Source organism: Cnephaeus nilssonii (genome assembly GCF_951640355.1).
Source record: "Cnephaeus nilssonii genome assembly, chromosome: 3".
NCBI lineage: Eukaryota > Metazoa > Chordata > Mammalia > Chiroptera > Vespertilionidae > Cnephaeus > Cnephaeus nilssonii.
In genome coordinates this window covers 31,916,570-31,941,598 of record NC_137074.1, presented here as the reverse complement: position 1 = coordinate 31,941,598, position 25,029 = coordinate 31,916,570, and the positions used below count along the sequence as shown (strand labels likewise).

The following is a 25,029-nucleotide window of genomic DNA, read 5'->3' as shown; positions in this document are numbered from 1 at the left end:
CAACTGAGGTCATGCTCTTGACTGGAGTTGAACCCAGGACCCTTCAGCCCGCAGGCCAAGGCTCTATGCACTGAGCCAAACTGGCTGGGGCCAAAACTGAGGTTTTAAGATGTTAGGTAACAAAAGCAACACAACTAGTGTTGAATCCTGATTTTAAACCTAGGAATGCTTGACTCCAAAGTTTGTAATGTTTTTCTCTACTAGATCAGTATACAGGTGTAGTATGTCTTTTAAAACATACATACATCTGAAAACCACAAAGTATACCAAAGCATACAGGGCTGAACTCAAACCAAGGACACAACAGGAATGGAGATGCTGCTGCATATGCACAAAGGAGACATTATTAGAACTGCTGATTCTACTCCCAGTTACAAAGAAGAAGAAAAAAAACATAGAGATTTCTTGCTATTTCTATTTTAAAATTAGAACATAGGGAAGAGTTAAACCAAAGTTTCATTTCTGTGTATTGATGTAAAAATCCCAGAATTCCTAACTAGTGAATTGCGGTGACTATTTTTCCATTTTTCAGTGCTTCCTGTGTGGGCTCTTGCCCTTAATGTGGAGATGGACTGGAATGGAAGGTTGTCGCAAGCTAAATGGCTGCTCCAGGAGGCGTGGGTTAAAACAAAATGATTAAGATGAGAAAGAGCCTGGTGCAGTAGAAAGAGACCAGGGCTGTGTGGCCTTGAGTAAATCAAAACCTCTCATAATCTTGTTGTCCTTCTCAGCAACATATGGAGGTTAGACTAGATAATTTCTAAGACTCCTTTCATATCTATAATTCCATGTCTTAAAATAAATTCCCAAAGAACAAACGTGCCTATGTAGCCAAAATGCCTATTCCTAAGCAGCCTTTATCAGTAAGAATGTTATCTCCTGGAGGGCCAGGAACCGCCAATTAGATCTCCCTCCATCTGGTACAAGAATGGGCACATAATAAGCAATTGCACACTGGGTATTGGCCAGTTGAATTCTTGCTGGAGAGATTTCACCTACAGCTCCTCTAAGAAGGCCTTACTTTGACGCTCATGGCACAGATAGGCAGTAACTGGGAGCCAGCATCCACAGGCTGGATAATTAACAGCTTCTGAATAACAAATTGGTGATCTCAGCCCAGCTCTGGTGACTGTGCCATAAAATAATTAAAACTTGTCAACAGACACAGCAGAGGCCAAGGAGGGCAAGAATGGAAGGAAGATAAAAATGAATTCCTCTTCTTACCTAGCTTCTTGAAAAGGCACAAAAAGCTGGGAGGGAGCTGGTAGCATTTGTAGGCATGGAGTTCCTGGTACAGACGAATGGAGAGGTGAGAACTCAATGAGGATTTGACATGGCAGAGAATTCACAGACAAATAAATCCCCACCCACTGGCCAGAAATGAATAGGTAGGGTGAGCCTCTCTAAACCAGCATCTGATTGGTCAGGAAACAAAGTCCATACTCTGTGTTTTACAAGCAGTGGTTAAAATATCAGGTGCCTCAATTGCTACCTGACTTGATTCTGCATAGCTCTTGGCTATGTGCTTACTATGTGTCTTTTCAACCGGAATGAAGGCTTCATGAAGGCAAGGACATTTTTGTTGTTGTTCATAGCTATGTCCCAGAGCCAAGAACAATGCCTGGCCCATGGTAGGTGCCTAGGAATTATTGATGAATGAATGAATGAATGAACGAATTTATGAGGTCACTGCTTATCACAATCTTTAGTTTACCTGGACCATTTTGCTGTGAAAGCTATCTCCTCAGGTCTTCACTTAGAAACACGTAATATCTTTATACCTTAAATCTCTCCATTAAAATCCACACAGAAACACAAGGAAGGTTTTCCAGGTTAGGTTACCAAGCTGTGAGATTGTGCTGTAAATGCATGTGCCTTGTGTGCAGATATGGGAGAAGTGCATTCAAATCACCCACTCTGGGATTATCTTGGCCTTGCCTGTGACACACTGCCACATGACTCTCTGATAAAAAGAGGAAGACGCCAGGTCACAGACTAACCGCATGAGACCAGCAAGAACTTCCGCCTCTGGGAGAAAGCTCTGAGGTGCACCTTTTCAATTTACTGGCAATGCTAACTTTCGAAGAAGTTCATGTTTATGGTGATCTATCTAATCTGTAGAAAAATGAAATAATAAAGATATTAACAGTTTTACTTGGGAGAACTTGACTATGCTCCTATTGTACTTCCATACAGATATTGTGATCTTTTCTGAGATAAGACAACTTGATAAATGAAGTGCATCCTTAAGACATAAGGAGTGGGGTAGCATAGTATAAACATCACCTACTGTTAGATCAATGGCATAATTTTTATACAAAGGCCCACAGTCTCATTTCCCTTTTCAACAACACAGGTATGCAGATATCCTGGCTTTTATTTACTTACTAGAGGCCCGGTGCACGGATTCTTGCATCGGCGGGGTCCCTCAGCCTGGCCTGTGGGGATTGGGCCAAAACTGGCTCTCTGACATCCCCTGAGGGGTCCCAGATTGTGAGAGGGCACAGGCCAGGCCGAGGGACCCCACTGGTGCATGAATCTGTGCATGGGGCCTCTAGTACGCATATAAGATCTTTGGTTTAACTCTTCCCACCCTCCCCCGTCCCTCCTTCCTTCAAGATTCATCAGTCTGTTCCATGTTTCCATGCCTGTGGTTTCCACTCCTGGGTTGAGTGTCTTCCCCCTGGTGGTCAGTGTGTGTCATAGCTACTGGTCAGATGGTCGAACGGTCGGCCGGTCAGCCGGTCATTTGGGCTTTTATATATACAGATTTTGTTAAAGAGACACAATAGGAGAGAAGGGACTTTCTCAGGACTTCCCATCACATTGTCCCAGTGTACATAGGCCTTTTCTACTTCTTCCTCACAATCCACAAAAAGCTAATCTATACTGGTAAAGGGTAATATGCTAATTAGGTTGGACATCTTCTGGACGTCCTTCTGGACGTCTTTCCAGACAAAGCCACAGTGGCTGCAAAGGCCAAGGACCGGTAGCCACAGCGGCTGTGAGGGCTGAGGGCCGGTCCAGCGCTGCGGTCCCTTTTGCAGAGGGTGCAGGAGAAGGCAGAAGGGAGAAGGCCAGCACCTTGGGAGAAGGGAGAAGGGAGAAGGTGGCAGTTAGGCAATTAGGGGGATCAGGCTAGGAGGGGAGGGCAGTTAGGCAGTTAGGGGGATCAGGCCAGGAGGGGAGAGCAGTTAGGGGGATCAGGCCAGGAGGGGAGAGCAGTTAGGCAGTTAGGGGGATCAGGCCAGGAGAGGAGAGCAGTTAGGGGGATCAGACCAGGAGGGGAGAGCAGTTAGGGGGATCAGGCAGGCAGGCAGGTGAGCGGTTAGGAGCCAGTGGTTCTGGATTGCGAGAGGGATCCCGGATTGGAGAGGGTGAAGGTGGGCTGAGGGACCTGCCCCCCCTCCCCCACCATGCACGAATTTCGGGCACCAGGCCTCTAGTTGACATATAAGATAAAAGCTAGGCCTAAGCAAGTTCCCTATATCTAATGGACACATTCACGTAGAAAGACTGTGGGGGCATGAGAATGAAAAGTACATGGTAATAACCCAACTGGAGAATTACAAACAGAGCTGAAAGGACCTGAAAGGTCAGCCAGTCCATGCCTGTCATTTCACAGAATAACTCTGTGTTTATAATACCAAAGGGGGGAAAAGTCATTTAATGGCAACATTAAACTAAAATGTAATAAGCCAGTTATGACCTGAGATCTTTCTGCTATATCTGCGTTTAGCACTAGGTGCTGCTCTTCTGCTATTTATAGATCAGCGTTTCTTTGATATGCAACAGGAGCTGAGCCTCCTAATTTGAGTTCTATTCTGCAAATGCTGAGTTGTTTATTTTTTTAAATATTATAATCTGCTGGAATATTCCATGTTTCATTGAACTAGCTTCATTTAAATGGTGTAGGCAGGGAATACTGAAGCCACTGAAACAGCTGCTCTGGAAAGAGGTGATCAATACATGCCAGGGAAAGGCGACTCCAAAGTTAAATTTTTCAAGTTGTCCTAATTCAAATATTTACTTAAACTCTGTTTTTATGTTATGTGCAGTGCAAGGGGAATGACATTGTTAGCCGTGTGTTTCCTGGAACTGGCTGTCTGTTCCAAGGCCACAGATAAAGCTTGTTTATAGAAAAACAAAATATGAAAAAAAGTTTAGCACTGTTCTATTGAGGGTTTAATACTCCCACACAGACCAAGTGGGAGAAAGGACAACTTTCTAGAACCTTTCTTTCCCCATGACAACTGAAGATGAACGGAAATGCTCTAACCCCCTCTAGTGACAGATGAGTCTCCTTAGATTAGTTCTGTAGTTCACAAGTTGAATGATAACACCACAGGGAGGAACAGGTCATGCTTCAAGACGTTTGTATTTTAGGAAGAGGGCAAATTTTTAATTCACCTTTAAGTAAAGAGGACATAAAGTTCAGTTATTAAGTGTAAATCTTTAACATCATTACTCGGTTCTTTCAACTTGGATAAAATTTAGTAGAAGCTCAGCATAAATGTTCAAATTCTACAAGTCATGTATATTATAATCATCTTTTATTGAGTTTAAAATCTTCTGGATATGTGTAACAAAACAATGTCTAGTATACTGTTGCCAAACATATGCTATTTTGTTTGTTTGTTTTACCAATAACGATTTGTAATACCAATAATCAAGCAATGATGCAGAAAGGTAACTAGAGACTGAACCCCAGAGTGGGAGCATCGTAACCACACTGCAGAGCTTAGAGTAAAGAGAGAGAAATAATTAATGCAAAGTTAGCGGGAGGATCTATAATATAAACCAATGATTTTCAACCTTTTTTGTCTCATGGCACACATAAACTAATTACTAAAATTTTGTGGCACAGCAAAAAATATATTTTTTTGGCAATCTCAGAAAAAAACTAAAAGGTATAATTTTTTCATTCGCACCTGATGGCTATTGTGTTGGCTGTTGTCATTTTTAAATTTGACAATCTAAGGGTAAAGAGGTCAGTGTCCCTGACTAAATAATAAGGTATTGCATGTTTTAAAATTCTTGTGGCACACCAGTGTGCCGGGGCACACCTGTTGAAAATCTCTGCCATAGACTCTTTCATCTGGTCCTAAAGAGAAGGTTTCTTCTAATTTTGATAGTTTTGGTCTCAGGTTGAAAGAGCTAAGTACTTGGCTGAAGTTTGACTTTCTTACAAAATGTTCTTTTCAGCTCTCTCCCCAGCACAAATACAGACCTTCTTTCTAAAGATTCTATTTCCTTTACATCCTTTGGGGATACAGCTATGCTTTGTGGGTTTTATACCATATTCACTTAGGATATTTAAACACAGAGTGAACCCTACTTTTTCTCCAAATTCTCTCTTCACAGAGGTTCTCCTTTGCCCGCCCCTTACAGCTTCAATGACAATGTAAAGTAGTTATCACTATTATTTTGGCCTGTCTTTTGTTAAGCTCCATAGTAAAGTGGGTAACTTTTCTAAAGTGATGGGTCAAATTCCTGATCCACGTTCTTGTAAACTTGGGGTGAGGTGTTTATGTGTTAAGAGAATTGTTTATTTCCTATAAAGGGGGAAGAGTTTTTGAAAGACTCCATTTTGTAAATCAGTGTTTAACCAATGGCCGTAAGGAAAGCACAGAGTGGTAGCCTGAGGGAGTTTCTGCTGTCTTTAGTCAGACCCACTTCTATATGGACCTTGGTTAGGTATGTCTATGGGTGTGTGTGTAGGGAGTAAGACATACTAAGGGCTTTGAAAATAGACTTACCGTTTACACACCCACACCCACACCCACACACACACACATACACAAATCATGAAATGCTTACCTTTTGGTTTTCTTAATGCTAAATTGACCAAAGTTGGGGGGAGGACGCGCTGTATGTGTGTGTTTTAATATATTTTTATTGACTTCAGAGAGGAAGAGAGAAGGATAGAGAAATAGAAACATCAGTGATGAGAGAGAATTATTCATTGGCTGCCTCCTGCATGCCCCACACTGGGGATCGAGCCTGGAATCTGGGCATGTGCCCTGATGGGGAATCAAACCATGACCTCCTGGTTCATAGAACAACATTCAACCACTGAGCCACACCAGCCAGGGTGTGTGTGTGTGTGTGTGTGTGTGTGTGTGTGTGTGTGTTTAAAAACTGCTGAAAGGGCTCCTCTAAGGCCATGGACTAATCTTTTCCATCCCTTCCCATCCTCCAGGCAGGTTTCATTTGCATAGTTCCAAAACGTTGAATATGGGCCCTACTCTTGCTTAAAAATTGTTTCCAGCCTAGCTTAACAATCTCTATTTCAAGTTCATTCTAAGATTGAGACAAAATCGCTCTACCAAAGGCAAAATAAAAACCAAATTCTTACCCTTTGCCTCATTACATGTCTTATTATTCTATGTTTCCTAATAATAAATCTTATAAATATTGAAATGGGAACATGTTCCGAGTACTAGAGACAAATTCCTCACGATGAATGATAAGGCAAGCCATGATCCCCGGAAGACAACAATTTCATGCCACATACAATTTACATGTTTTTCTCCTTTCTTGATCTAGGAAATAGAAAAAAACAAAACACCTGGAAAACATTATAGAACCCAATGATATGCATTTTTGGGGCCAATAATAAACCATGGGCTTTTTAAATGCCCACAGCAGGGTCAGAGAGGGCCTGAGCTGAAGCTTGGGGGTGTGCTCACTGATGTACAGATGGGATGTCCACAAACTGGAAAATGCAGTGACCATATTATTACAAGGTGCTACTAAAAAGCTTATTGAAGTCAAATATTATCAAAGTACTAGAAATGCCTGCCCATGACCCGCTAAGCCCACACATACTGCGAAGACTTCATTTTATATATTTACAATAATAATGACAACGGCAATAAAATCTTTTCTCAAATCTGCTTCCTTCTTTTCTTGTTAATTCTGGGCTAGAGAAGATAGTAATTATTAGAGGGACATTTCAACAAGCACATACATTTTTGTCAAATACAAGAAGTATTTATAACAGAGATTTAATTATGCTTTGAAAAACATACTTATTTCGATTAGGCAAACCTTGTGCTCTTATTTCTTTATAGGAGAGATTTGTAACATTTAGTGGTGCACTTTGAGTGAGAAAGTCTTCCTTTAGAAGACTTATTAGTAGCTTTAGGATGAGTAATCGGCAGGTTCTCTCTAATACAAAGGTGGTGTTTGAAACCGAGGATACTGCTAGAGCACAGGTGAGTTGCCTTTCATCACTATTTCCTCACGATGAATGATAAGGAACTATGTTCATTGAAGTACCTCAGATTTCTTTTCAGACTTTTCATAATAGTTCAAAACACTCTGATTCCCCAGACCACACCGTTTTCCTTTGGCTTTACTCCCACCTGCAGAATTGTAGGGCTCTGAGCCAGTTCTCCAGGAGCAGTCTCCTGTGTCCCTCTGGGCGTCTGCTATTCCTGCAGCGCAGGCTCCCACACTCATCTCCTCCAGCTGCCTCTAGGCGGCCCTGTGCCCCGTGCCTTTCTCCAGCTGCTGAAGTAATTCTGCTGCTGCCTGCGTGTCCTTGGCGGAGGGTCGCAGTCTGGTCTAGCACATTATCTTTGGACGAAGCCTCTGGCCTTGACTCTCCTTCCTTGGGAGTTTTCTTTCCCAGGGGAGTCCTCAGCCTCATAAATACAGCTGGCTCTGGAAACTTGCTAAGCTTGTTTGAATTTGCAGTAGTTTAGGCTGGCCTGGGGGCCACAGTTATATAAAGATTGGGGCTATTACTATCAGTCACCAACTATTTTATGCTCAGCATTCCGACTCTATAGAAAGATGATAGGGAGAAAGAAAGGGAGGGAAGAGGAAAAAAGAGAGAGAGGGGGAGAGGGGCAGCGGAGGGGGACAAAAAAAGAAAGGAAGGTGGAGGGAGGAGAAGGAGGAAAGGCGGAAGGAAGAAAGAAGGGAGGGAGGGAGGAGACAAAGAAAGAATGACTGCAAACTTTATAAGATGACTAATCAGAGAGCTTATCTGATGCCAGCTGATAGACTTTTGGCAAACAGTCAATCCACATCAAGCCAGCCAGCCAGCCAGCCAGCCAGCCAGCCAGCCAGCAAACTCCTCTTATAGGAGGTGTCATTGTAAAAAACACCTTCTCTGCCCAGGACCAAATCCAAGTTCATGGTTTTAGCAAATGAAAGTAGAAAACTTCTGTCCATTAACCTCAAATTCAATTGTGCCCTGGACTTTAGAAACAATCTTAGCTCTGACAATTGTTTAAAGTCTTTGTGCACTATTTTTATACAAATACTCTCATGGGGGAGGAAGTTATAAGTTAGGGAAATTACATAAGGTATCTGCTCTTTAGCCAACTTATGTATTAGGTCCAAAGAAGAGTGTGAACTTCTAGAACACAAGCAGCCATAGTATTGTTATATTGGAGTTGAGGGATGTCTCCGCAATTCTCTGTGATGAGAAACATCTCTCCTTGCTCCCCTCCCCCACTCAATGCAGTTGGGGCAATAAAAGCACACATATACAAGTAATAAAGGTTGTCATCTAATCAGAGAATGGGGAAATATTCTTTACCTTGTTCTAGGTGTGACACTTTTATTTTTTAAATTATACTTTATAATTTAAAAAAATATATCTTACTGATTTCAAAGAGGGGGAGAGAGATAGAAATATCAATGATGAGAAAGAATCATTGATCAGCTGCCTTCTGCATGCCTCCCCCCCCACTGGGGACTGAGCCCACAAATTGGGCATGTGCCCTCACTAGGAATCTAATCGTGACCTCTTGGTTCATAGGTCAATGCTCAAACACCAAGCCATGCTGGCCAAGCTGTGTGACACTTTTATTAATGCTACCTAGCATCACATTTTACTGAGCAGTCAACTAAAGCACTCCGGTCTCTCATTGTGTCAGCTCTCTAGTTATTTCCCATCCATAAATGAAGAGTTGATTTGTTGAACTGTACACTTACCACTGTTTAACTTCTTGGTTAAAACCCACTCTCCTGTTCTACTGCAATCAGTGGGAATCTTGATTCTGATATATTGCCTCAGTTTCCATCTTCAAATGTAATAAACATAAACTTGTTATTTACATCTAACAAGTAAGTAAATCCATGAAGCTAGCTGGACTCTTATGGCAATCCACAAAGTCATTGCTCCAGGTTTACAGTCACGTATTATAATAAACATTTTTTGGATATGCTAATTCAATCAATTTTGGTTCCACAAAAATAAAATAATCAGAAAAACCACCATGTATATGTATTCTTTTCATTTACCTGACCAGGCTTGTTTATAGTGACTAATTACTAGGGCACTCTTGCTGGCTCATTGTGATTCTTCCTGATCTGAAAAAAATAATATTCATGAGTAGTATTTTCTTTATTAAAGAAAACTGGTTTTCAAAATACTAGTAAATGCATACAGAAGAAAACAAAAGCCACAAAAATATCACCTCCTATGACTGTAAACCATTTGGTTAATTTTCTTTCATCTTGCTTTTTCTCTCTGTCCATTCCTGTCTCCCTCCCCTCCCATGCACACACTTTATTCAATGACCTCCACTGTTCACTCTGTGCCTTCCCTCTCCCCAACTGAAATAATTGGGCAATAACCACCTGGCACTTTGAGGAGATATGGGCACACAACAAAATCATCAAAAAAGGGTGAGAGAATTTTGCCAAGAGTTGCAAGACTAACTGTAAAATTGAAATGTCTGCATGCATTCTTACAGAGTAATTATTCTTGAAACAGGTCAGAGGAAAACAAGGAAGGCTGAGATGTTGACTTGGAGTCATCACAGCCAGCAGCAGCCCAAGATCAAGGGAACACAGCCTCAGCCAGTCACCTGCACAAGGGAGGCACATGGGTGTCAAGTCAGTGCCCAGGTGTTCTTGTTGCTGTCCAGTGGAAGCCACCAGTCAATAGTGGCCAGCCAATTGTCTTGCAAGATATACCCTTCTATGGTCACCACTTGACACAACCTTCTCTTCAATGGCCCCAAATAATATCAGAGGAACAGATAACTCAACTCTCATTAGCTCAAAGCCTTACCTTTTGAAAGAATTTGAGGCCCAAATAAAGCCATTCCCATCTGTTTTCCAACATAACCCTTTCAACATGTATATAGTTATATATAGTACACCTATAGCTATACCTATACACCTATACTTACATACCTCTGTGTACCATCAGCCTAAGGTTTTGCCAATGCAGCTACCTGGTATCTGCCAAAGTGAGGTGCTGCTATCATCCCCACAGGTGGAAATCTACCAAAGCCCTTCTCACCCACTATGTCAAGGCTTTACCCTTCAAGGTCAACCTCTCTCACTGCTCTGAGTCTTGATGCCCTCAGGCCTCCCAGGACCAGGCCTGGCAGCCCAACAGCTGCTGACAGTGTTGAGGTGGAGTGGTTTTGGGTACATACAGCTTTTTCTCCATAGGTGCATACAAGCTTTGAGGTCTTTTTGCATTTTCATTTTATTATTTTTATTTTAAAACTCCCAGTGAGGTAAAATAATTTGTCATTCACTTATTTGCCATTTAATTTTGTTTTTTGCAAGCTGACTGTATAGCTCATTTTTCTGTTTGTTTTCTTTTATATGCCCCTAAATTACAAACCCTTTTCTCAACTGGTTGGGAAATAATCTCTTTAGAGGTCAGATGCGCTGAAGTCACGGGAGAGTCTTAACTAATTTCCACATGGAATAAAAAATATATATATATATATGTAGGTCTAGCTTATGTCTTCCCCTTGTCTACCTATGGAATTCTCATTTTAGTAGCTTTTCTACCAAAATTCTGAAACCTTAATAAATCCTGGGGCTCTTTGTGGCTCAGTTCTAATAGTCATGGTCACAGAATCACAGTCCAATAACCACAAGTAGTACTTTTAGAAGATTTCTGATATTTATATATCACAAAGACCAAAAAAGCGAATACAGTTCATACCACCAGCAACACATGGCTCCAGCCCCTTCATGCAACCACATACTAGTAAGACCCTCTTGGCCCATGCTCTAACACTTTCCCTCTTCCTTACTTTCCACCCAGGTTTTCTTCCTCTCTCTTCCCTACTCTCTCCTATATCTTCATCATGTAGATTAGCTTAGCCTCTGTCTGTGTCCTCTCCCCTTTATATCTCCCTCCCCTGTCTACTTCCTTCCTACCCATTCTCCTTATTACAGATCACAAAATACAAGGGTAAATAAGTTGACTAGGCACATTCACACCTTGATCATTTTTGTTCTTATGACATTGGGAACATTTGAAAAAGCTCACTGCAGCCTGCTAGTACTCAACAGGTCTCTGACAGCACCAGGAACCACAATTTGCACCTGATGGAAATACCTCTACATCAGTGAGCTAGTAAGACTTCAACCAATTGACTCCAAGGTCGCCAAGGACAATCCTCCCTGTCAACGTTGGCCAGCTCCCAACTGCAAATGCACAGGTCATTCCTTCTCTCATGTGCTGTGCTTTCTCTCCTTTGTCTTATCAGCTCCCAGGCTGGTCAGTGTGTGTAATAGGTCTTTCTGTGGTAACATGAGGAAAGAATTCCAAATGCACATGTGAGGAGAAATTTAAACATGATGGTAAGATTTTATTGTGAATTAAAGGGAATTAATACACCCTCAGGGACCTAGAGGGTAGGCAGGCCCAGCACTAACCTACCTTTGAAGCTTTCTTACTGTGCTCTGTTGCCCTATAAGCCAACTTCTCATCCTGAAATGCTTACAGAGCAATGCCATGTGCCTTGCACTCCTGTGATGCTACTACACTCAGTGCAGCCTGCTGGAAGAAGGCTACTGTGGGATTTGGGGAATGTACCTTTGGATTATCAAAGCTTGCCCCTCTTTTAGCCAAGACCTCTTTGAAATAATTTTATCTTCAGTTTAGAGATGTTTGTGACTCTCTTGTTTATGAGTGTGAATTACGTGCAAAAGTTACAAGGCAATAAAAGAGGGCAGCACTTAATGAATGTTGGTTGAATTAATAGGAATAGTTGTATGGGACCAGTTGCAGATATTCTAAAAATATTAAGAATAAGTTGTGGGCTTAGATGGGACACAGATCCTAATACCAAGTACAACCAGTGGACCGATGCAGGGCCCAGGGTATGTATAAGGTGAGATGAGAGGGACCTTTGATGTGTGAAGAGGAAATACCCGCTACCTCCAGAAGGGAGAAGGTTCTGACAAAGGCCCCTTAAACTGGGCTTCTGGCCTCTTTGGCATTCTAGACCCAACAGAGGGATCTAAAACCTTGAGCAAGCCCCTTCAAGTACTCCAAACTTTCATCTTGGAACAGCTTGAGTTCTCCTGCTGTCTGCCCATCTGTTGGTAACCTCAGGAAAGCTGTATAGGCTGTTCTTTCTTCCTTGAGGGTCCCTTAACACCCACCACACAAAGTGAGCTGCTTGTCCTTCCCCATCTCCTTCTTTCTGTTCTGGGGGCCTTATGTCTCTGCTTTTAGTTCTTAAAAAAGCTTTGTTGGGAAACTGACTGTTAAAGAGGAAGCAATAAATAAACTTCAGTAGGATTTTAAAATTTAGACCTTTCACGACCACTCATCCAACCATTTCCAACTTTGTCTTTTCTGGCCTGCTGCTATCCTTGTTTCAAACTACCTGAGTTCTTAGCTCCTTTAAGTGGGCTCTCTGGGTTATCTATCAGTCTTGTGCTTTTGCTTCTCCCCTCATGCTTTCTCAAAGATCAAATTGGGCTTCTGAGCTCTGCAGTACTTGGAATAGTCCCGCCCTGCTCTTGGCCAGTCTGTTTCTCTGGACCCCATTGTGAGCTCTTGCTTAGTCAGGAGGTTGCTGGAACAATGCTAAGTGCTATGGAGACAGTGTGGAACACTCCTAGATTCACACTCTTGTTTCCCAAGTGCTACCCACCCTTTTAACCTTATTTAAAATCCCCTACATACCATCGTCTACCCCCGTCTCATTTTGTTTTTGATCTCCAGATTAATGTTTCATTTTGAGTATGGGTTTTAGAATACGACTGAAAGCCTTAATGCCAACACTCGCCATTATCTTTAGTGCCTTTAGTATCCATCAAATACCCCAGCTTTAAGTTCTTTGATCTCTTCAGCTGTAACCAGTCTAAAGTCCTGGTTGGCTTTAGCTGCCCAGTTTCATGGCCCAGGATTATCTGTGGCCAGCTGGACTGGATCAGTTATAAATCTGAAGCATTGTGAAGGGGCATAAAAAAAAGTGATGGTCACAGTTGGTAAAAGAAGGTAAAGGACATAGTCTGAGGAATAGCAATACCTCAAATCTAAGGGGCTAAGTGTAGGGGCAAAGAACATGGACAGCAATTAAACTAAGAACTGAGGTATGATTATATTTTATAGGTCAGGGTGATGAATTCCAGGCCATTGGCATAAATGTATTTACACACACACAATTGTGAATGAAACTTCAGGGAGTTTATAGAACCCAGGTTAAAGATTGTCATCTTGAAGGATAAAATTCAAATTAGAAGCATACATCCAAGACACTTAGGATATGGCTTTACTCAGCCTTTCTTCCTTCTGCCCCTATCTTTTCCAAATGTTATTTTGATTCACTTGAAGTTTCCTGAATGCACCATGCTACTTGTCAATCTTTCCTCTCTGCTATTTCCCCTTTCTTCTTCCCTACATTTCATTTTCAAAATTGATAGCTGCCTTTATAATTATTCCCTAGCATTACCTCCCATCAGCTGGTTGAAATTTGTTTCCTGAGTTTTTGTTGTTATAAGGATAGTGGAGTAACATGTTTGGGCAGAAATAGATTGTCCCACCAAAGAAATCCTATCTAATCCTATCTAATAAAGAGGGAATATGCAAATTAACCATCACTTCCCGAAAAGATGGAGGCACCCATAGCAGCCGGGCAGGACGCTGGCGTTGTCACCCGGGCAACGAGGTTGATGGTTTGCCCGCTGTATCTGCCTCCCAGGGGCACGTCTGTGCCAGCGGCTCCTACACACGGTTCCAACCACTGAGGAGCGGTCAGACCCCAGGGCCACCGTCTCTGCCAAGAACCAGGAGGCTGCTGCCCTAAGGCCCAGGTGAGAGCATGGCTCTGCCTCCTGCTTTTCAGACCCACCAGGACACAGGAGCAGAGCCCGGCCTTCACGGTCTCTCTGGAAGCAGCCTCCAAGGGCAGGTGAGCGGGCTGGAAGTCATGCCTCAGTCTCTGTGCCTTTCGGCGGGTGGGGAAGAGGCAGCTCGGTTCCTCCTCCTCTCCCCAGTTCCCTCCCTTTCTAACCAGGGGCCTCACTGGGAACTTAACTTTCTTTGCTAAACAAAGGAATTATGGACAATGATTGTCCAACCTCTGCAAACCCAGCAGGAGAACACGTCCGGGCCAGGGTGCCCCCGCCGGCCTGGGACCCTGGGACCGGGCAGTGACTGTGCACAAGCACACACCTTTCTTCCCTCGGAAGATGGACATGCACGGCTGCTCAGAGAACTCTGTGGAACAGCAGGGATCCGCTGAGCAGTTCCCGGGCATCCAGCGGCCAGTCTGCTTGTGAAGAGGTTACAAGAGAAGGGTGTCTCTGCCTTAGGCGTTCCCGGCCAAACCCCTCTGACACACTCAATGGCGAGGTTTCCCACGGAAACCGCAACGCAGAACGAGACCTGCATTTCCTCACCATCGAGCTCTCTGAGGCACTAAGAAAGAGGCTTCCACAGCTGTGAGTGTGAGCGCTTCACGCAAACCCACAGGACCGCTTCCCCAGCCAGCACCTGGCACCTGCTATCACCCACGGGTCTTCCATGTTCCGTTCACCCAAACCTATGACAGCACACCTCCATTGCTGAGAGCTTAGGGGACCGTGATGGAAGAAGGCACCATGACTTCTCTGGGGATGCAACAGTGGGGTGACTCAGGGTGCAGAGAACTGGCCGCATTCCCAATGCCGGGATCTAGTTACTGCGCGGAATCAAGGCTTCGACTCCCCAGGCCATGCCTTCCCCGTAACTACGCACAGCCCCAACGGGCACCGCACTGCTGGGCAGCACGGAGCAGATGCATGAGACCCCCCAGCCCAGGGACGAGCCAGTCTCAGGCAGCTGGTCATGAACTGGCCACTGCAGGGATGGCCCTGCTGGCCTTCCCCACATTCAATTGCCTGCCGAGGTCCTCACCCTACGGTTTGGGTTTGGTTCACTCCTCTTCTGCCCCAGCCCCCTCTAGAGACCCAAACTTGTATATATATAATCATCTGAAGAAAGAATGATTCAAAAATTCCCAAATTTAGCAAAATATAGTAAAAAATATAAACCCACAGATCAAAGAAGCTCAGTGAATAGCAAGCACAGGACATAAAGAAAGCTACTTCAAGACACATAAAAATCACATTGCTCAACACCAATGATGAAAAGAAAAATCTTTTAAGTAATCAGAAGAAAAGAGACACACTATACACAGGAATAAACATAAGGATTACAAAAGATTTCTCATCGGAAACAGTGTAAGGGAGAAGATAGTAGAGCAACATCATTAAAGTACTCACAAGTGGGGAAAATCCTCTTAATTTATAATTCTAGCTGAGTGAAAATATTTTAAAAAATAGTTAAAATATATTTTTCATATATAAAAGATTGAATTTTTTTCTCATCAGATTTGTAGTGTAAGAAATGTTAAAAGAAGTCCTGCAAGCAGAAATAAAATTTTGCCAGATACAAATAATGATCTATGCCAAGAAATGGAAAACACCAAAGACAGTAAATGCAAAGGAAAAAATATAAAAGAAGTTTCTTATTATTTAAATATATGTAAAGATAATTAACTATTTAAACAAATAATAATGTAATGTCAGTTTTATAACATCTATGAAAGTAAAATACATGACAACAATAGCACAAAGATCACCTGGGAAAAATGAAATAAATTTTGTTACAGTGAAGTTTCTATACAAGATGTGAAGTGGTATAATATCCACTTGAAGATAGACCATGACAAGTTACAATCTTATATAATAAAGAGCTAATATGCAAGTAGTCATCATGCCCTCATGCCATCACTCCATAACGGCTCAGACACTCCACACTGGGGAGAGAGGATTGGGGACCAGCCAGGCTGTGGCCCGGGAGAGGGACAAGCCACCTGCACCAGGGTCCCGGGTGCCAGCAGCTGTGCCTGCACCTCTGGCCCAGGAGAGGGACAAGCCGCACGCCCTGTGGTCGCGGGTGCCTGCGGCTGCAGCCTGGGTGAAGCTGCCTGCCCTTGGTCCCCTGAGGCTGCAGCCAGCCTGGGTGAAGCCGGCCCGGGTCCTGGGTGCCAGCAGCTGGCCAAAGGGAGGGAAGCCCGGGTCCTGGGTGTGGGGCGAAGTAGAGGCAGTTAGGGACAATCAGGCCAGCAGGGGGGAGCAGTTAGGGGTGATCACACCAGTAGGGGAGCACTTAGGGACGATCAGGCAGCCAGTCAGAGGTGGTTAGGGGTGATCAGGCAGGCAGGCCGGTGAGTGGGTAGGAGCCAGCGGTCCCAGATTGCGAGAGGGATGTCCGACTGTCGGTTTAGGCCCAATCCCACAGGGAATCCCCGATTGGATAGGGTGCAGGCTGGGCTGAGGGAACCCCCTCCATGCACGAATTTTGTGCACCGGGCCACTAGTTATAGCCTACCTAATAAAGAGGGAATATGCTAATTGACCCTCATGCCGTCGCAAAGATGGCAGCGCCCACAGCCAATATGGAGGGAATATGCTAATTGACTGCCATGCCCTCAAAGATGGCGTTGCCCACAGCCACAAGCTGGCAGTGCCCAGTCCCCTCAGCCCCGCTTGGGTGGCAGGCACATGGCAAGGCCAGGCCCACCCCCAGGCAGGCCCAGCTGCTCCACGCACCTGCCTCCAGAGTCCCCCAGTCCCCTCAGCCCCCCAGCCGCCCAGGGCTGGCTCGAGGTGCAGGCAAGCTTCAAATGGCGGCTGTCCAGCCACCCAGGGCCACCCGAGGCTCAGGTAACCAGGGCCAGCTGAGGCTTGCGCTGCCGGCAGTGGCAGCAGCAGAGGTGTGATGGGGTGTCGCCTTCCCCTGATCACTGGGTCACCCCCCACCCCTGAGGGCTCCCGGACTGTGAGAGGGGGCAGGCTGGGCTGAGGGACCCCCCCTCCAGTGCATGAATTTTCATGCACCAGGCCTCTAGTATATCCTATATAATAAAGAGGTAATATGCAAATTGACCCTCACACCCTCACAAGATGGCCGCCCCATGTCATCACAAGATGGCCACCACAAGATGGCTGCCCCCATGTTGTCACAAGATGGCCACCCCCACGACATCACAAGATAGCCACCACAAGATAGCTGCCCCCACGTCATCACAAGATGGCCACCTCCATGTTGTCACAAGATGGCCAGCAGGGGAGGGCAGTTAGGGGGGCCCAGGCCTGCAGGGGAGGGCAGTTGGGGGGCTATCGGGCCGGCAGGAGAGTGGTTAGGGGGCTATCAGGATGGCAGGCAGAAGTGGGTTAGGGGCAATCAGGCAGGCAGGCAGGCGAGTGGTTAGGAGCCAGCAGTCCCGGATTCTGAGAAGGATGTCTGACTGCCAGTTTAGGCCCAATCCCTACCAGTTGGACATCCCCCGAGGGATCCCAGATTGGAGAGGTTGCAGGCTGGGCTGAGGGACACCCCCACCCCAGTGCATGAATTTCATGCACCAGGCCTCTAGTATAATAATAAAAGCATAATATTAGATCGGACATCCTTCCGGACAAAGCTGGGGCTGCAAGGCAAGCCTGGGTCCCCAGATGCCTGCCGGTGGCTGGAGGGAAGCCTGGATCCCGGGTGCCAGAGGGAAGCTGGTGCTGGCAGCTGGGGGAAGGGAAGGAAGGCCTACTCTTGCACAAATTTTGTGCATTGGGCCTCTCTCTCTCTCTCTCTCTCTCTCTCTCTATATATATATATATATATATATATATATATATATATATATCACATATATAAATAACATATAGCATATCAAGGGTGTCCCCAAAAATGTATATACACTTTAACATCTGATAGCTCAATTTTTCAAAATTTCTTTTTTTTAATGTTTTCATTTATTTATTTATTTTTATTTTTATTTTTTTTTAGAGAGAGAGAGGAAGAGAGAAAGATAGAGAGATAGAAAAATTGATCAGCTGCCTCCTGCATGCCCCCCCTGGGGATTGAGCCTGCAATCCCAGCATGTGCCCTTACCAGAAATCAAACTACAACCTCTTGGTTCATGGGTAGACACTGAACAGCTGAGCTACACCAGCCAGGTCTGACAGCTCAATTTTGAAAATGAAATGCATTTTATTAAACACTGCCTTTATAATTATTCAAAGAACATGTATACATTTTTGGGGGACACCCTACATATGTTATATATAAATATATAATACATAACATAAATATTATATGTAAAACATATTTATATTTTATAACATACAACATAAATATAAAACATGTATATTTATATATAAAACATTTTTATTTTATAATATATAATATATAATATACATAAATATAAAAAAATATGTATATATATATTTAATTTTCCACTTTGTCCTTACAGGGGATTTTTGACTTCTGGGACCACTCTTAGCTCAACTGAAGCTGAGAGCGGAGAGGTTTCTGAGTGTTTGCCAAGGAAACACTTCCAGAATTCTCTGGAGGTTCTAAAAGATTAGAAGGCACATGGGCAGGGATCCAAGTGGCTCTCACCCTGGGAAGTTTTGCCATTCTTACTATCATTAAAGAAACCTTTATAAAAGTCCTTCCATTTCTATTCTAAGTATAAACATTTGCTGGTATAACAAACATAACTTTCTAAATCTAAACTTAAATAGGAAAGTGGAAATTCAAATAAATGTTTGTAGAAACATTTTACTTGAAAAATGCAAAGAATAATGTGTAATGAAGTCTGAAACTAGATGATTTTGAAACTAAAGGTGTAATATATGATTTCAACCATCACTACAGTTATGAATTAAAATGTTGAATTGGTTGTATGTTTATGTAGATCAGGGGTGGGAAAACTTTTTTCTGTCAAGGGTCATTTGGATATTTATAACATTATTGGTGGGCCATGCAGAATTATCAACTTAAAAATTAGGCTGCTATATTTGGTCAAACATTTAATTAACTCATCCCTAATGCCTTGGCAGGGCTAGACCAAATGATTTTGTGGGCCTTATATGGGCCTGTGGGCTAGACATTCCCCACCCCTGATTTAGGTGAAGGCTAAGTCAAAACTTGATGGGAAAAAAAATTTTGTCTTTAATTATGCAATAAGAATGTTTATGATAGAGGAATTGGTCTAAGAGTGGTAGAACAGGGCAAAATTGCAAAAGCTCCAACTTATATTTCATCAAGAAATAGAGCATTTGCCTAGCTGAAAGTAGAAAATGCAGCTGTAATGGAGCTGATTGACCCCACTAAGGTCTTCACTAATTCATTTCTTCATAAACTTGATATTGTCAGAACATAACTAATTTCCTCCCTGAGTAAGGCTCATTCTGAATATTTAGTTCTCCTTCCTTAGTTTTCCTGAATATTGGTTTCTTTTTATTTATACCAAGATGCAGATTCTGACCACTTCCAACACCTACATGACTATCACTCAAGTCCATCCTTACTTGGGCTGTGGCTTTGTCTTCATGCTTCTATCCTCACCCCTATGTAGTTTATTCTCTATACTAGAGGCCCGGTGCACAAATTGGTGCACAGGTGGGGTCCCTCGGCCTGGCTTGTGATTGGGGCTGATCAAGGCCGTCTTGCCAGGTCCCAATCGGGACCAATTGGGGCCAGCTGGTTGGGGGAAGGGACCGTGGGAGGTTGGCTGGCCATGGGAGGTTGACTGTGGGAGTGCACTGACCACCAGGGGGCAGCTCCTGTGTTGAGCCTCTCCCCCCTGGTGATTAGTGTGCATCATACAGACTGGTCAACCGGTAGTTCAGTCCACCCGTCGTAATAGTCGTTTAGGTTTTTATATATATATATATATATATATATATATATATATATATATAGCAGTTAGTGTGGTCCTTCTAAAACAAAGGTCAGATTATGTCAGTCTTTGGCCCAAAGCCTTTTTCATATTAATTAATGTTAAATTCAAACTCCTTTTTCTTAGGAACTTGCTCCCTGCCACTCCTTGGGCCCATTTCTATCACTTTGCTCCTTGCTCACTCCATTCTCTTCACCTTTGCCTCCTTACTCTCCCTTGAAAACACCAAACACATTTCTATCTCATGGCCTTTATACTTCCTAGTCCCTTTGCCTGGATGCTCTTTCCCCAGACATTTATTGGCAAAGATTGTTCCTTTTCTTCTGCTCCAATGTCACCTTTTCAGAGAAGCCATCTCTGTCAATCTCCTTCCATCCCACCCCAGAAGTTCTGGTCTTTTTCTTTACTTTGGTTCATATTTCTTCATAGTACCCATCATATTCTGACATATTTCAGGTCTGTCCTTCTACAGAAAAGCACAGAATTCATCTGTTATGTTCATGCAGTATCTTCAGCTACCAAAAGAGTGCCTGCAATATAGTGGACTTTATGACTTATAAATGAGCAAATACTTATACCTGCTTTCCCCCACCTTCATGCATGTAATCTTCCTTAAATTATCCTTAAGTCCAAATAGAGAAAAGAAGCCACAAATTGCCATACTCTGAAGCATTTTCTCAGTTTGTTGAGATATTGATTCCAGGCATATCCTCCTTTTGGCTCCAATACACATTTATCAAAATTCTCTATAGATTTGGAGGTTCTTACATTGACAAAATCTCGGAAGATATACAAGATTTGGAAAAATTACAACCTCCAACAATCAGTAAATCTCTCAGGGGAATAGAAATAATTACATAGTCTATCTAAAACTTATCTGTGGCAGTCCATCACTTAAGTTTATCTCTAAGCAACACATGACCTTTTCCTATTTTATTTCTCTAGCTCAAAGCAAGCAGAAATTCAATTATTACGAGGGCACTTAAATAATTATATTTCTACTTATAGTTAAAAGACCTATTGTTGTAGGTTAGTGCCAAATGGTATTTTTTTTTAATGTCACATAGGAATTTGGGATGCAATTTTATAGCCTGCTGCTTCTCAATCAAAAGCACTGTAATTCTGAAGACAAGCTTGTAAGAGTGCAGCTATTTGTGTGTATAATACCAAATCATCTGTGATTAATAAAACTTGAGAAGGAAGGGGAGGCAAGGGGATTCAGCCTTTCAGTAACATGCTTATCTTACACTTGCCAAACTTCTCTTAGGCAATACTCTCTATGCTCAGGGGGCCTTGTGTTTAATTGTAAAAATCTGTCAGTATCATAGGACTTAAAAGACATCAATCATGTCTGTCAACAAGGAAAGAGTGACGGCTGTGTGACTCTTCTATCATTAGGAAAAGATGTGCTCAAGAGAGAAAAATGTAGTCCAAGGAGGGCTGAGCAACTATAGGTTACAGGAAAACAGAGTTCCAGACTATAAGGTCACCCATCCACCCCCACTTTGGACTGGGATATTCTATTTTTCATTTCATGCAGTTCCATGTGTGGAGTAAGACATTATGTAACTTGGCCAGTCTTGGTGTGCAATATCCAGTAAGTGCTTTAAAGTGGCCATCGTTATTAACCGTTTGGTGCATGTGGACACGATTGCTTCCTTTGGCTTTGGCGGAATGCATTATTGTGTAATGAGGCTAGAGCTGGCTTCTGTTCAAAACTATCTTCCCAAAGGGCTGCTAGTCCAGCCACATGACAACTGGTTCTCTTTTTCTTGAGACGTTATTTTAAGTAGACTAAAAACAACCAACTTGCTGTACTTGAGCAGTTCCATGGGTGCAATGGGAATTCTCCATGTTTTACTCTCGATTTGTTATTTTATGCTAAGATTTCTGAATTATACCTAGCTGGAGCTTTAAAAGACATCAAGACACAAATTCCAGTCTCCTGCATTCTAAATTGGGTGACCGTAGGCAGCTTGCTTCACTTTTCTGGCTTCCTCATCCATAAATCAGCCATAATGCCTACTCTAGGCTTTGGAAGAAGGCTTACAAGCAAAGCCCCTCCTTTAAAACTGTCACCTCAGACAAGTTATTTCACCTTTGGTATCAGCTGTGTCCCTACTTGTAAAGTGGGCTAAGGGTGCCTACTAGCTGCAATAGATCAGAATTTGATAATAAAAGCAAAGCTCCTAGAACAGTGCCTTGGCGCCTGGCGGCTCAAGAGTACCTGAAATGAATGATACCAGTGCTAATTAGCATCCCCTAGAATCTAGGGCCTAGATGGATGCTGTTGACATAATGAAAGGTTGTGAAAAAAGAGAATAGGAACCCAGGACCAGGCCAGAGGCCAGGTGACCTGAGCCTGTCAGCTCCGTGGGGGTGACAGCCTGCACTACGGACTGGCACCCGGACTGAGAACCGCCTCGCCCCACCCCTGCCCCGGCGAATCCGGGTGGTGAGTTCCGGGCGGCCGCGGAACCCGGTCCCAGTTCAGGCCCTTCCTCCTTCCCTCCTCCCGCGTCTCCAGCTGTGCCAGCTGTGCTCAAGCCTGGAGATTCAGCCGCCCCCACACAGGCGCCCACCCACGGCCTCCTGGTCTTTCAGGTAGGAGCTGCGCCGCGGCCCGAGCGCGCAGAGCTCCCGCGGGAGCCTGGTTTCCGCTGGCCTCGCCCTCCGCCCCTTGAACTTGGATGGGACCTTGGCAGCGGCGGCAGCGGCTGGCGCCAGCGCCGTGCGGCTTCGCGGGATCCGCCTCCCCGGGGGCCATGGGGCCTCCCTCGCGCCCCAGCCCGTCCAGTTCCAGCGGAGCGGACGCCGGCAACTTGGGCGCGCACTTTCGCCGGGGCGGGCGGCTGCGGGAGCGCAGAGCCACCCTGGCTCCAGGCCTAGATCGGGGCCACCCTCTGCTGGATGCACCCTCCACCCGACCCCGACGTCCCCCCCCCCCCCCTTCGCAGTGTCTGGCGCCCCCAGGTCCTCTCGCGCGCCCGGGTTCGCGCGCTGTGGGGTGACAGGGGTGGCGGGCGCGCCGGGAAGTGCCGCGACCCCAGGCTGAGAGCCCAGCCTGCAAGACTCACAGTCCTGGGCGTGCGGCCACCCAGCTGCTCGCTGTGGCGTCAGGAGGTGATGATGCCGAGGCGGAGCACGGGACAGGGGACACGGGGGCCTGGAGCGGGGCCTGTTTTTCTCGCTCCAACTCAAAGTTATTTGGGATCCCGGTCTCAGCGGCGGGAGCGCGGGGCTCCAAGTTTTGACAGGATTTCGTAACGCCCTCCGAACTGGCCTTGTAGAATCAGTCCAGAGCTGCCGCCACGCCTATATTTACTTGCGCCTTCTCTTAATCTCGGATTGTTGCCGCCTTTCCTTCCTCTCTAAAGTGCTAAATGCAAGTCGATTCACAAGGACCTTCAGGGTTTCTGCTTTTGACCCCTCCTACGTCTTTCCCCAGAGTGGCGAGTTCCGTTAACCTTATCTGCCAGGCCTGCCAATTTCGGTTTAGATAACTCTCTGTGGGCCTTCAGAGGGCCTCCGGGAGACTAGGTCCGCAGAGACCTCCGCGCTTTGTTAAATGGGCTAGTTAATGGTGTGCAATGAAAGCCTGAAGAATGAAGAGTCGAAAGCACGAACTGTTAACAGACCCCATATTTACACACTGCCTATCTGAGTAAGGGTCTCTTTAAGTAGTCAATGTTGTGTCACATACATACAAGTGAATTTGTATACGGGCTTTTAGCTTGAGGTTGTACTCAGCCTTAGTACAAACTCAAGTGTTGTTTGGGAACCTTTTAACTAGTTGTTTGAGCTCCCAATTTGTCTTCTCTGGATCTAGTATAATTCACAATCCATACAAAAAGTGTGAGTAGTTAAGGGACACCAGGGACAAATATTTACCATATTTGTCAGAATATTTACGAACCATGGCGCTCATTTAGGTTTGATGGGGCCTCCACTTGGGTCACCGGGGGGCGTGGCCAGCCTTCAAACCACCACAGGCCCCTCGCCCAGGCCACCCCACGCCCCAAGGGAACCCCCACCCTGATCCGGGACACCCTTCAGGGCAAACCAGCTGGCCCCCACCCATGCACCAGGCCTCTATCCTATCTAATAAAAGAGTAGTATGCAAATTGACCATCACTCCAACACACAAGATGGATGCCCCCATGTGGACACAACGGCAGTTGGGAGGGATCAGGCCTGCAGGGGAGGGCAGTTGTGGGCGATCAGGCCTGCAAGGGAGGGCAGTTGGGGGCAATCAAGCCTGCAGGGAAGGGCAGTTAGGGGTGACCAGGCTGGCAGAGGAGGGAAGTTGGGGGTGACCGGGCCTGCAGGGAAGGGCAGTTGGGGAGGGGGGACCCAGGCCTGCAGGGGAGAGCAGTTGGGGGGGGACCATACTTTCAGGGGAGGGCAGTTTGGGGCAATCAGATGGCAGGGGAGTAGTTAGGCATCAATCAGGCTAGCAGGGGAGTGGTTAGGGGGTGATCAGGCTGGCAGGCAGAAGCGGTTAGGGCAATCAGGAAGGCAGGCAGGCGAGCAGTTGGGAGCCAGCAATCCTGGATTGTGAGAGGGATGTCCGACTGCCCGTTTAGGCCCGATCCTACCGGGATCGGGCCTAAACGGGCAGTCGGACATCCCTCTAGGGGTCCCAGATTGGAGAGGGTGCAGGCTGGGCTGAGGGACCCCCCCCCCATGCACGAATTTCATGCACCGGGCCTCTAGTATATATATATATGTTTTTATTGATTTGAGAGAGAGAGACACAGAGAGGGAGAGAAACATCTATCAGCTGCCTCCTGCACTCCCCCTATTGGGGATCGAGCCCGAAACCTGAAACCCAGGCATGTGCCCTAATAGTGAATGGAACCTGCTGACCTGCAGGTGTATGGGAGACATTCAACCACGTGAGCCACACTGGCCAAGGCTGCGTGTGCGTTTCTCGGGGGTATGCAGGAGGCAGTTGATCAATGATTCTCTCTCATCATTGATGTTTCTGTTTCTCTCTTCCTCTCCCTTCCTCTCTGAACTCAATAAAAATATATTTTAAAAACATTTCTTGTTGGGTTTTAATAAC

The 25,029-nt window shown here is 44.9% G+C and overlaps 1 protein-coding gene across 1 annotated transcript in view; it reads left to right on the top strand.

Moving 5' to 3' along the window:
- Positions 1 to 22,450: 22,450 nt before the first annotated feature.
- Positions 22,451 to 25,029, top strand: part of PLD1 (phospholipase D1) — a 200,954-nt gene continuing 198,375 nt past the window's right edge. The window contains exon 1 of the mRNA XM_079766495.1: positions 22,451 to 22,565. The gene's annotated coding sequence lies outside the window, so the exon portion shown is untranslated. The remainder of the gene's footprint in view (positions 22,566 to 25,029) is intronic.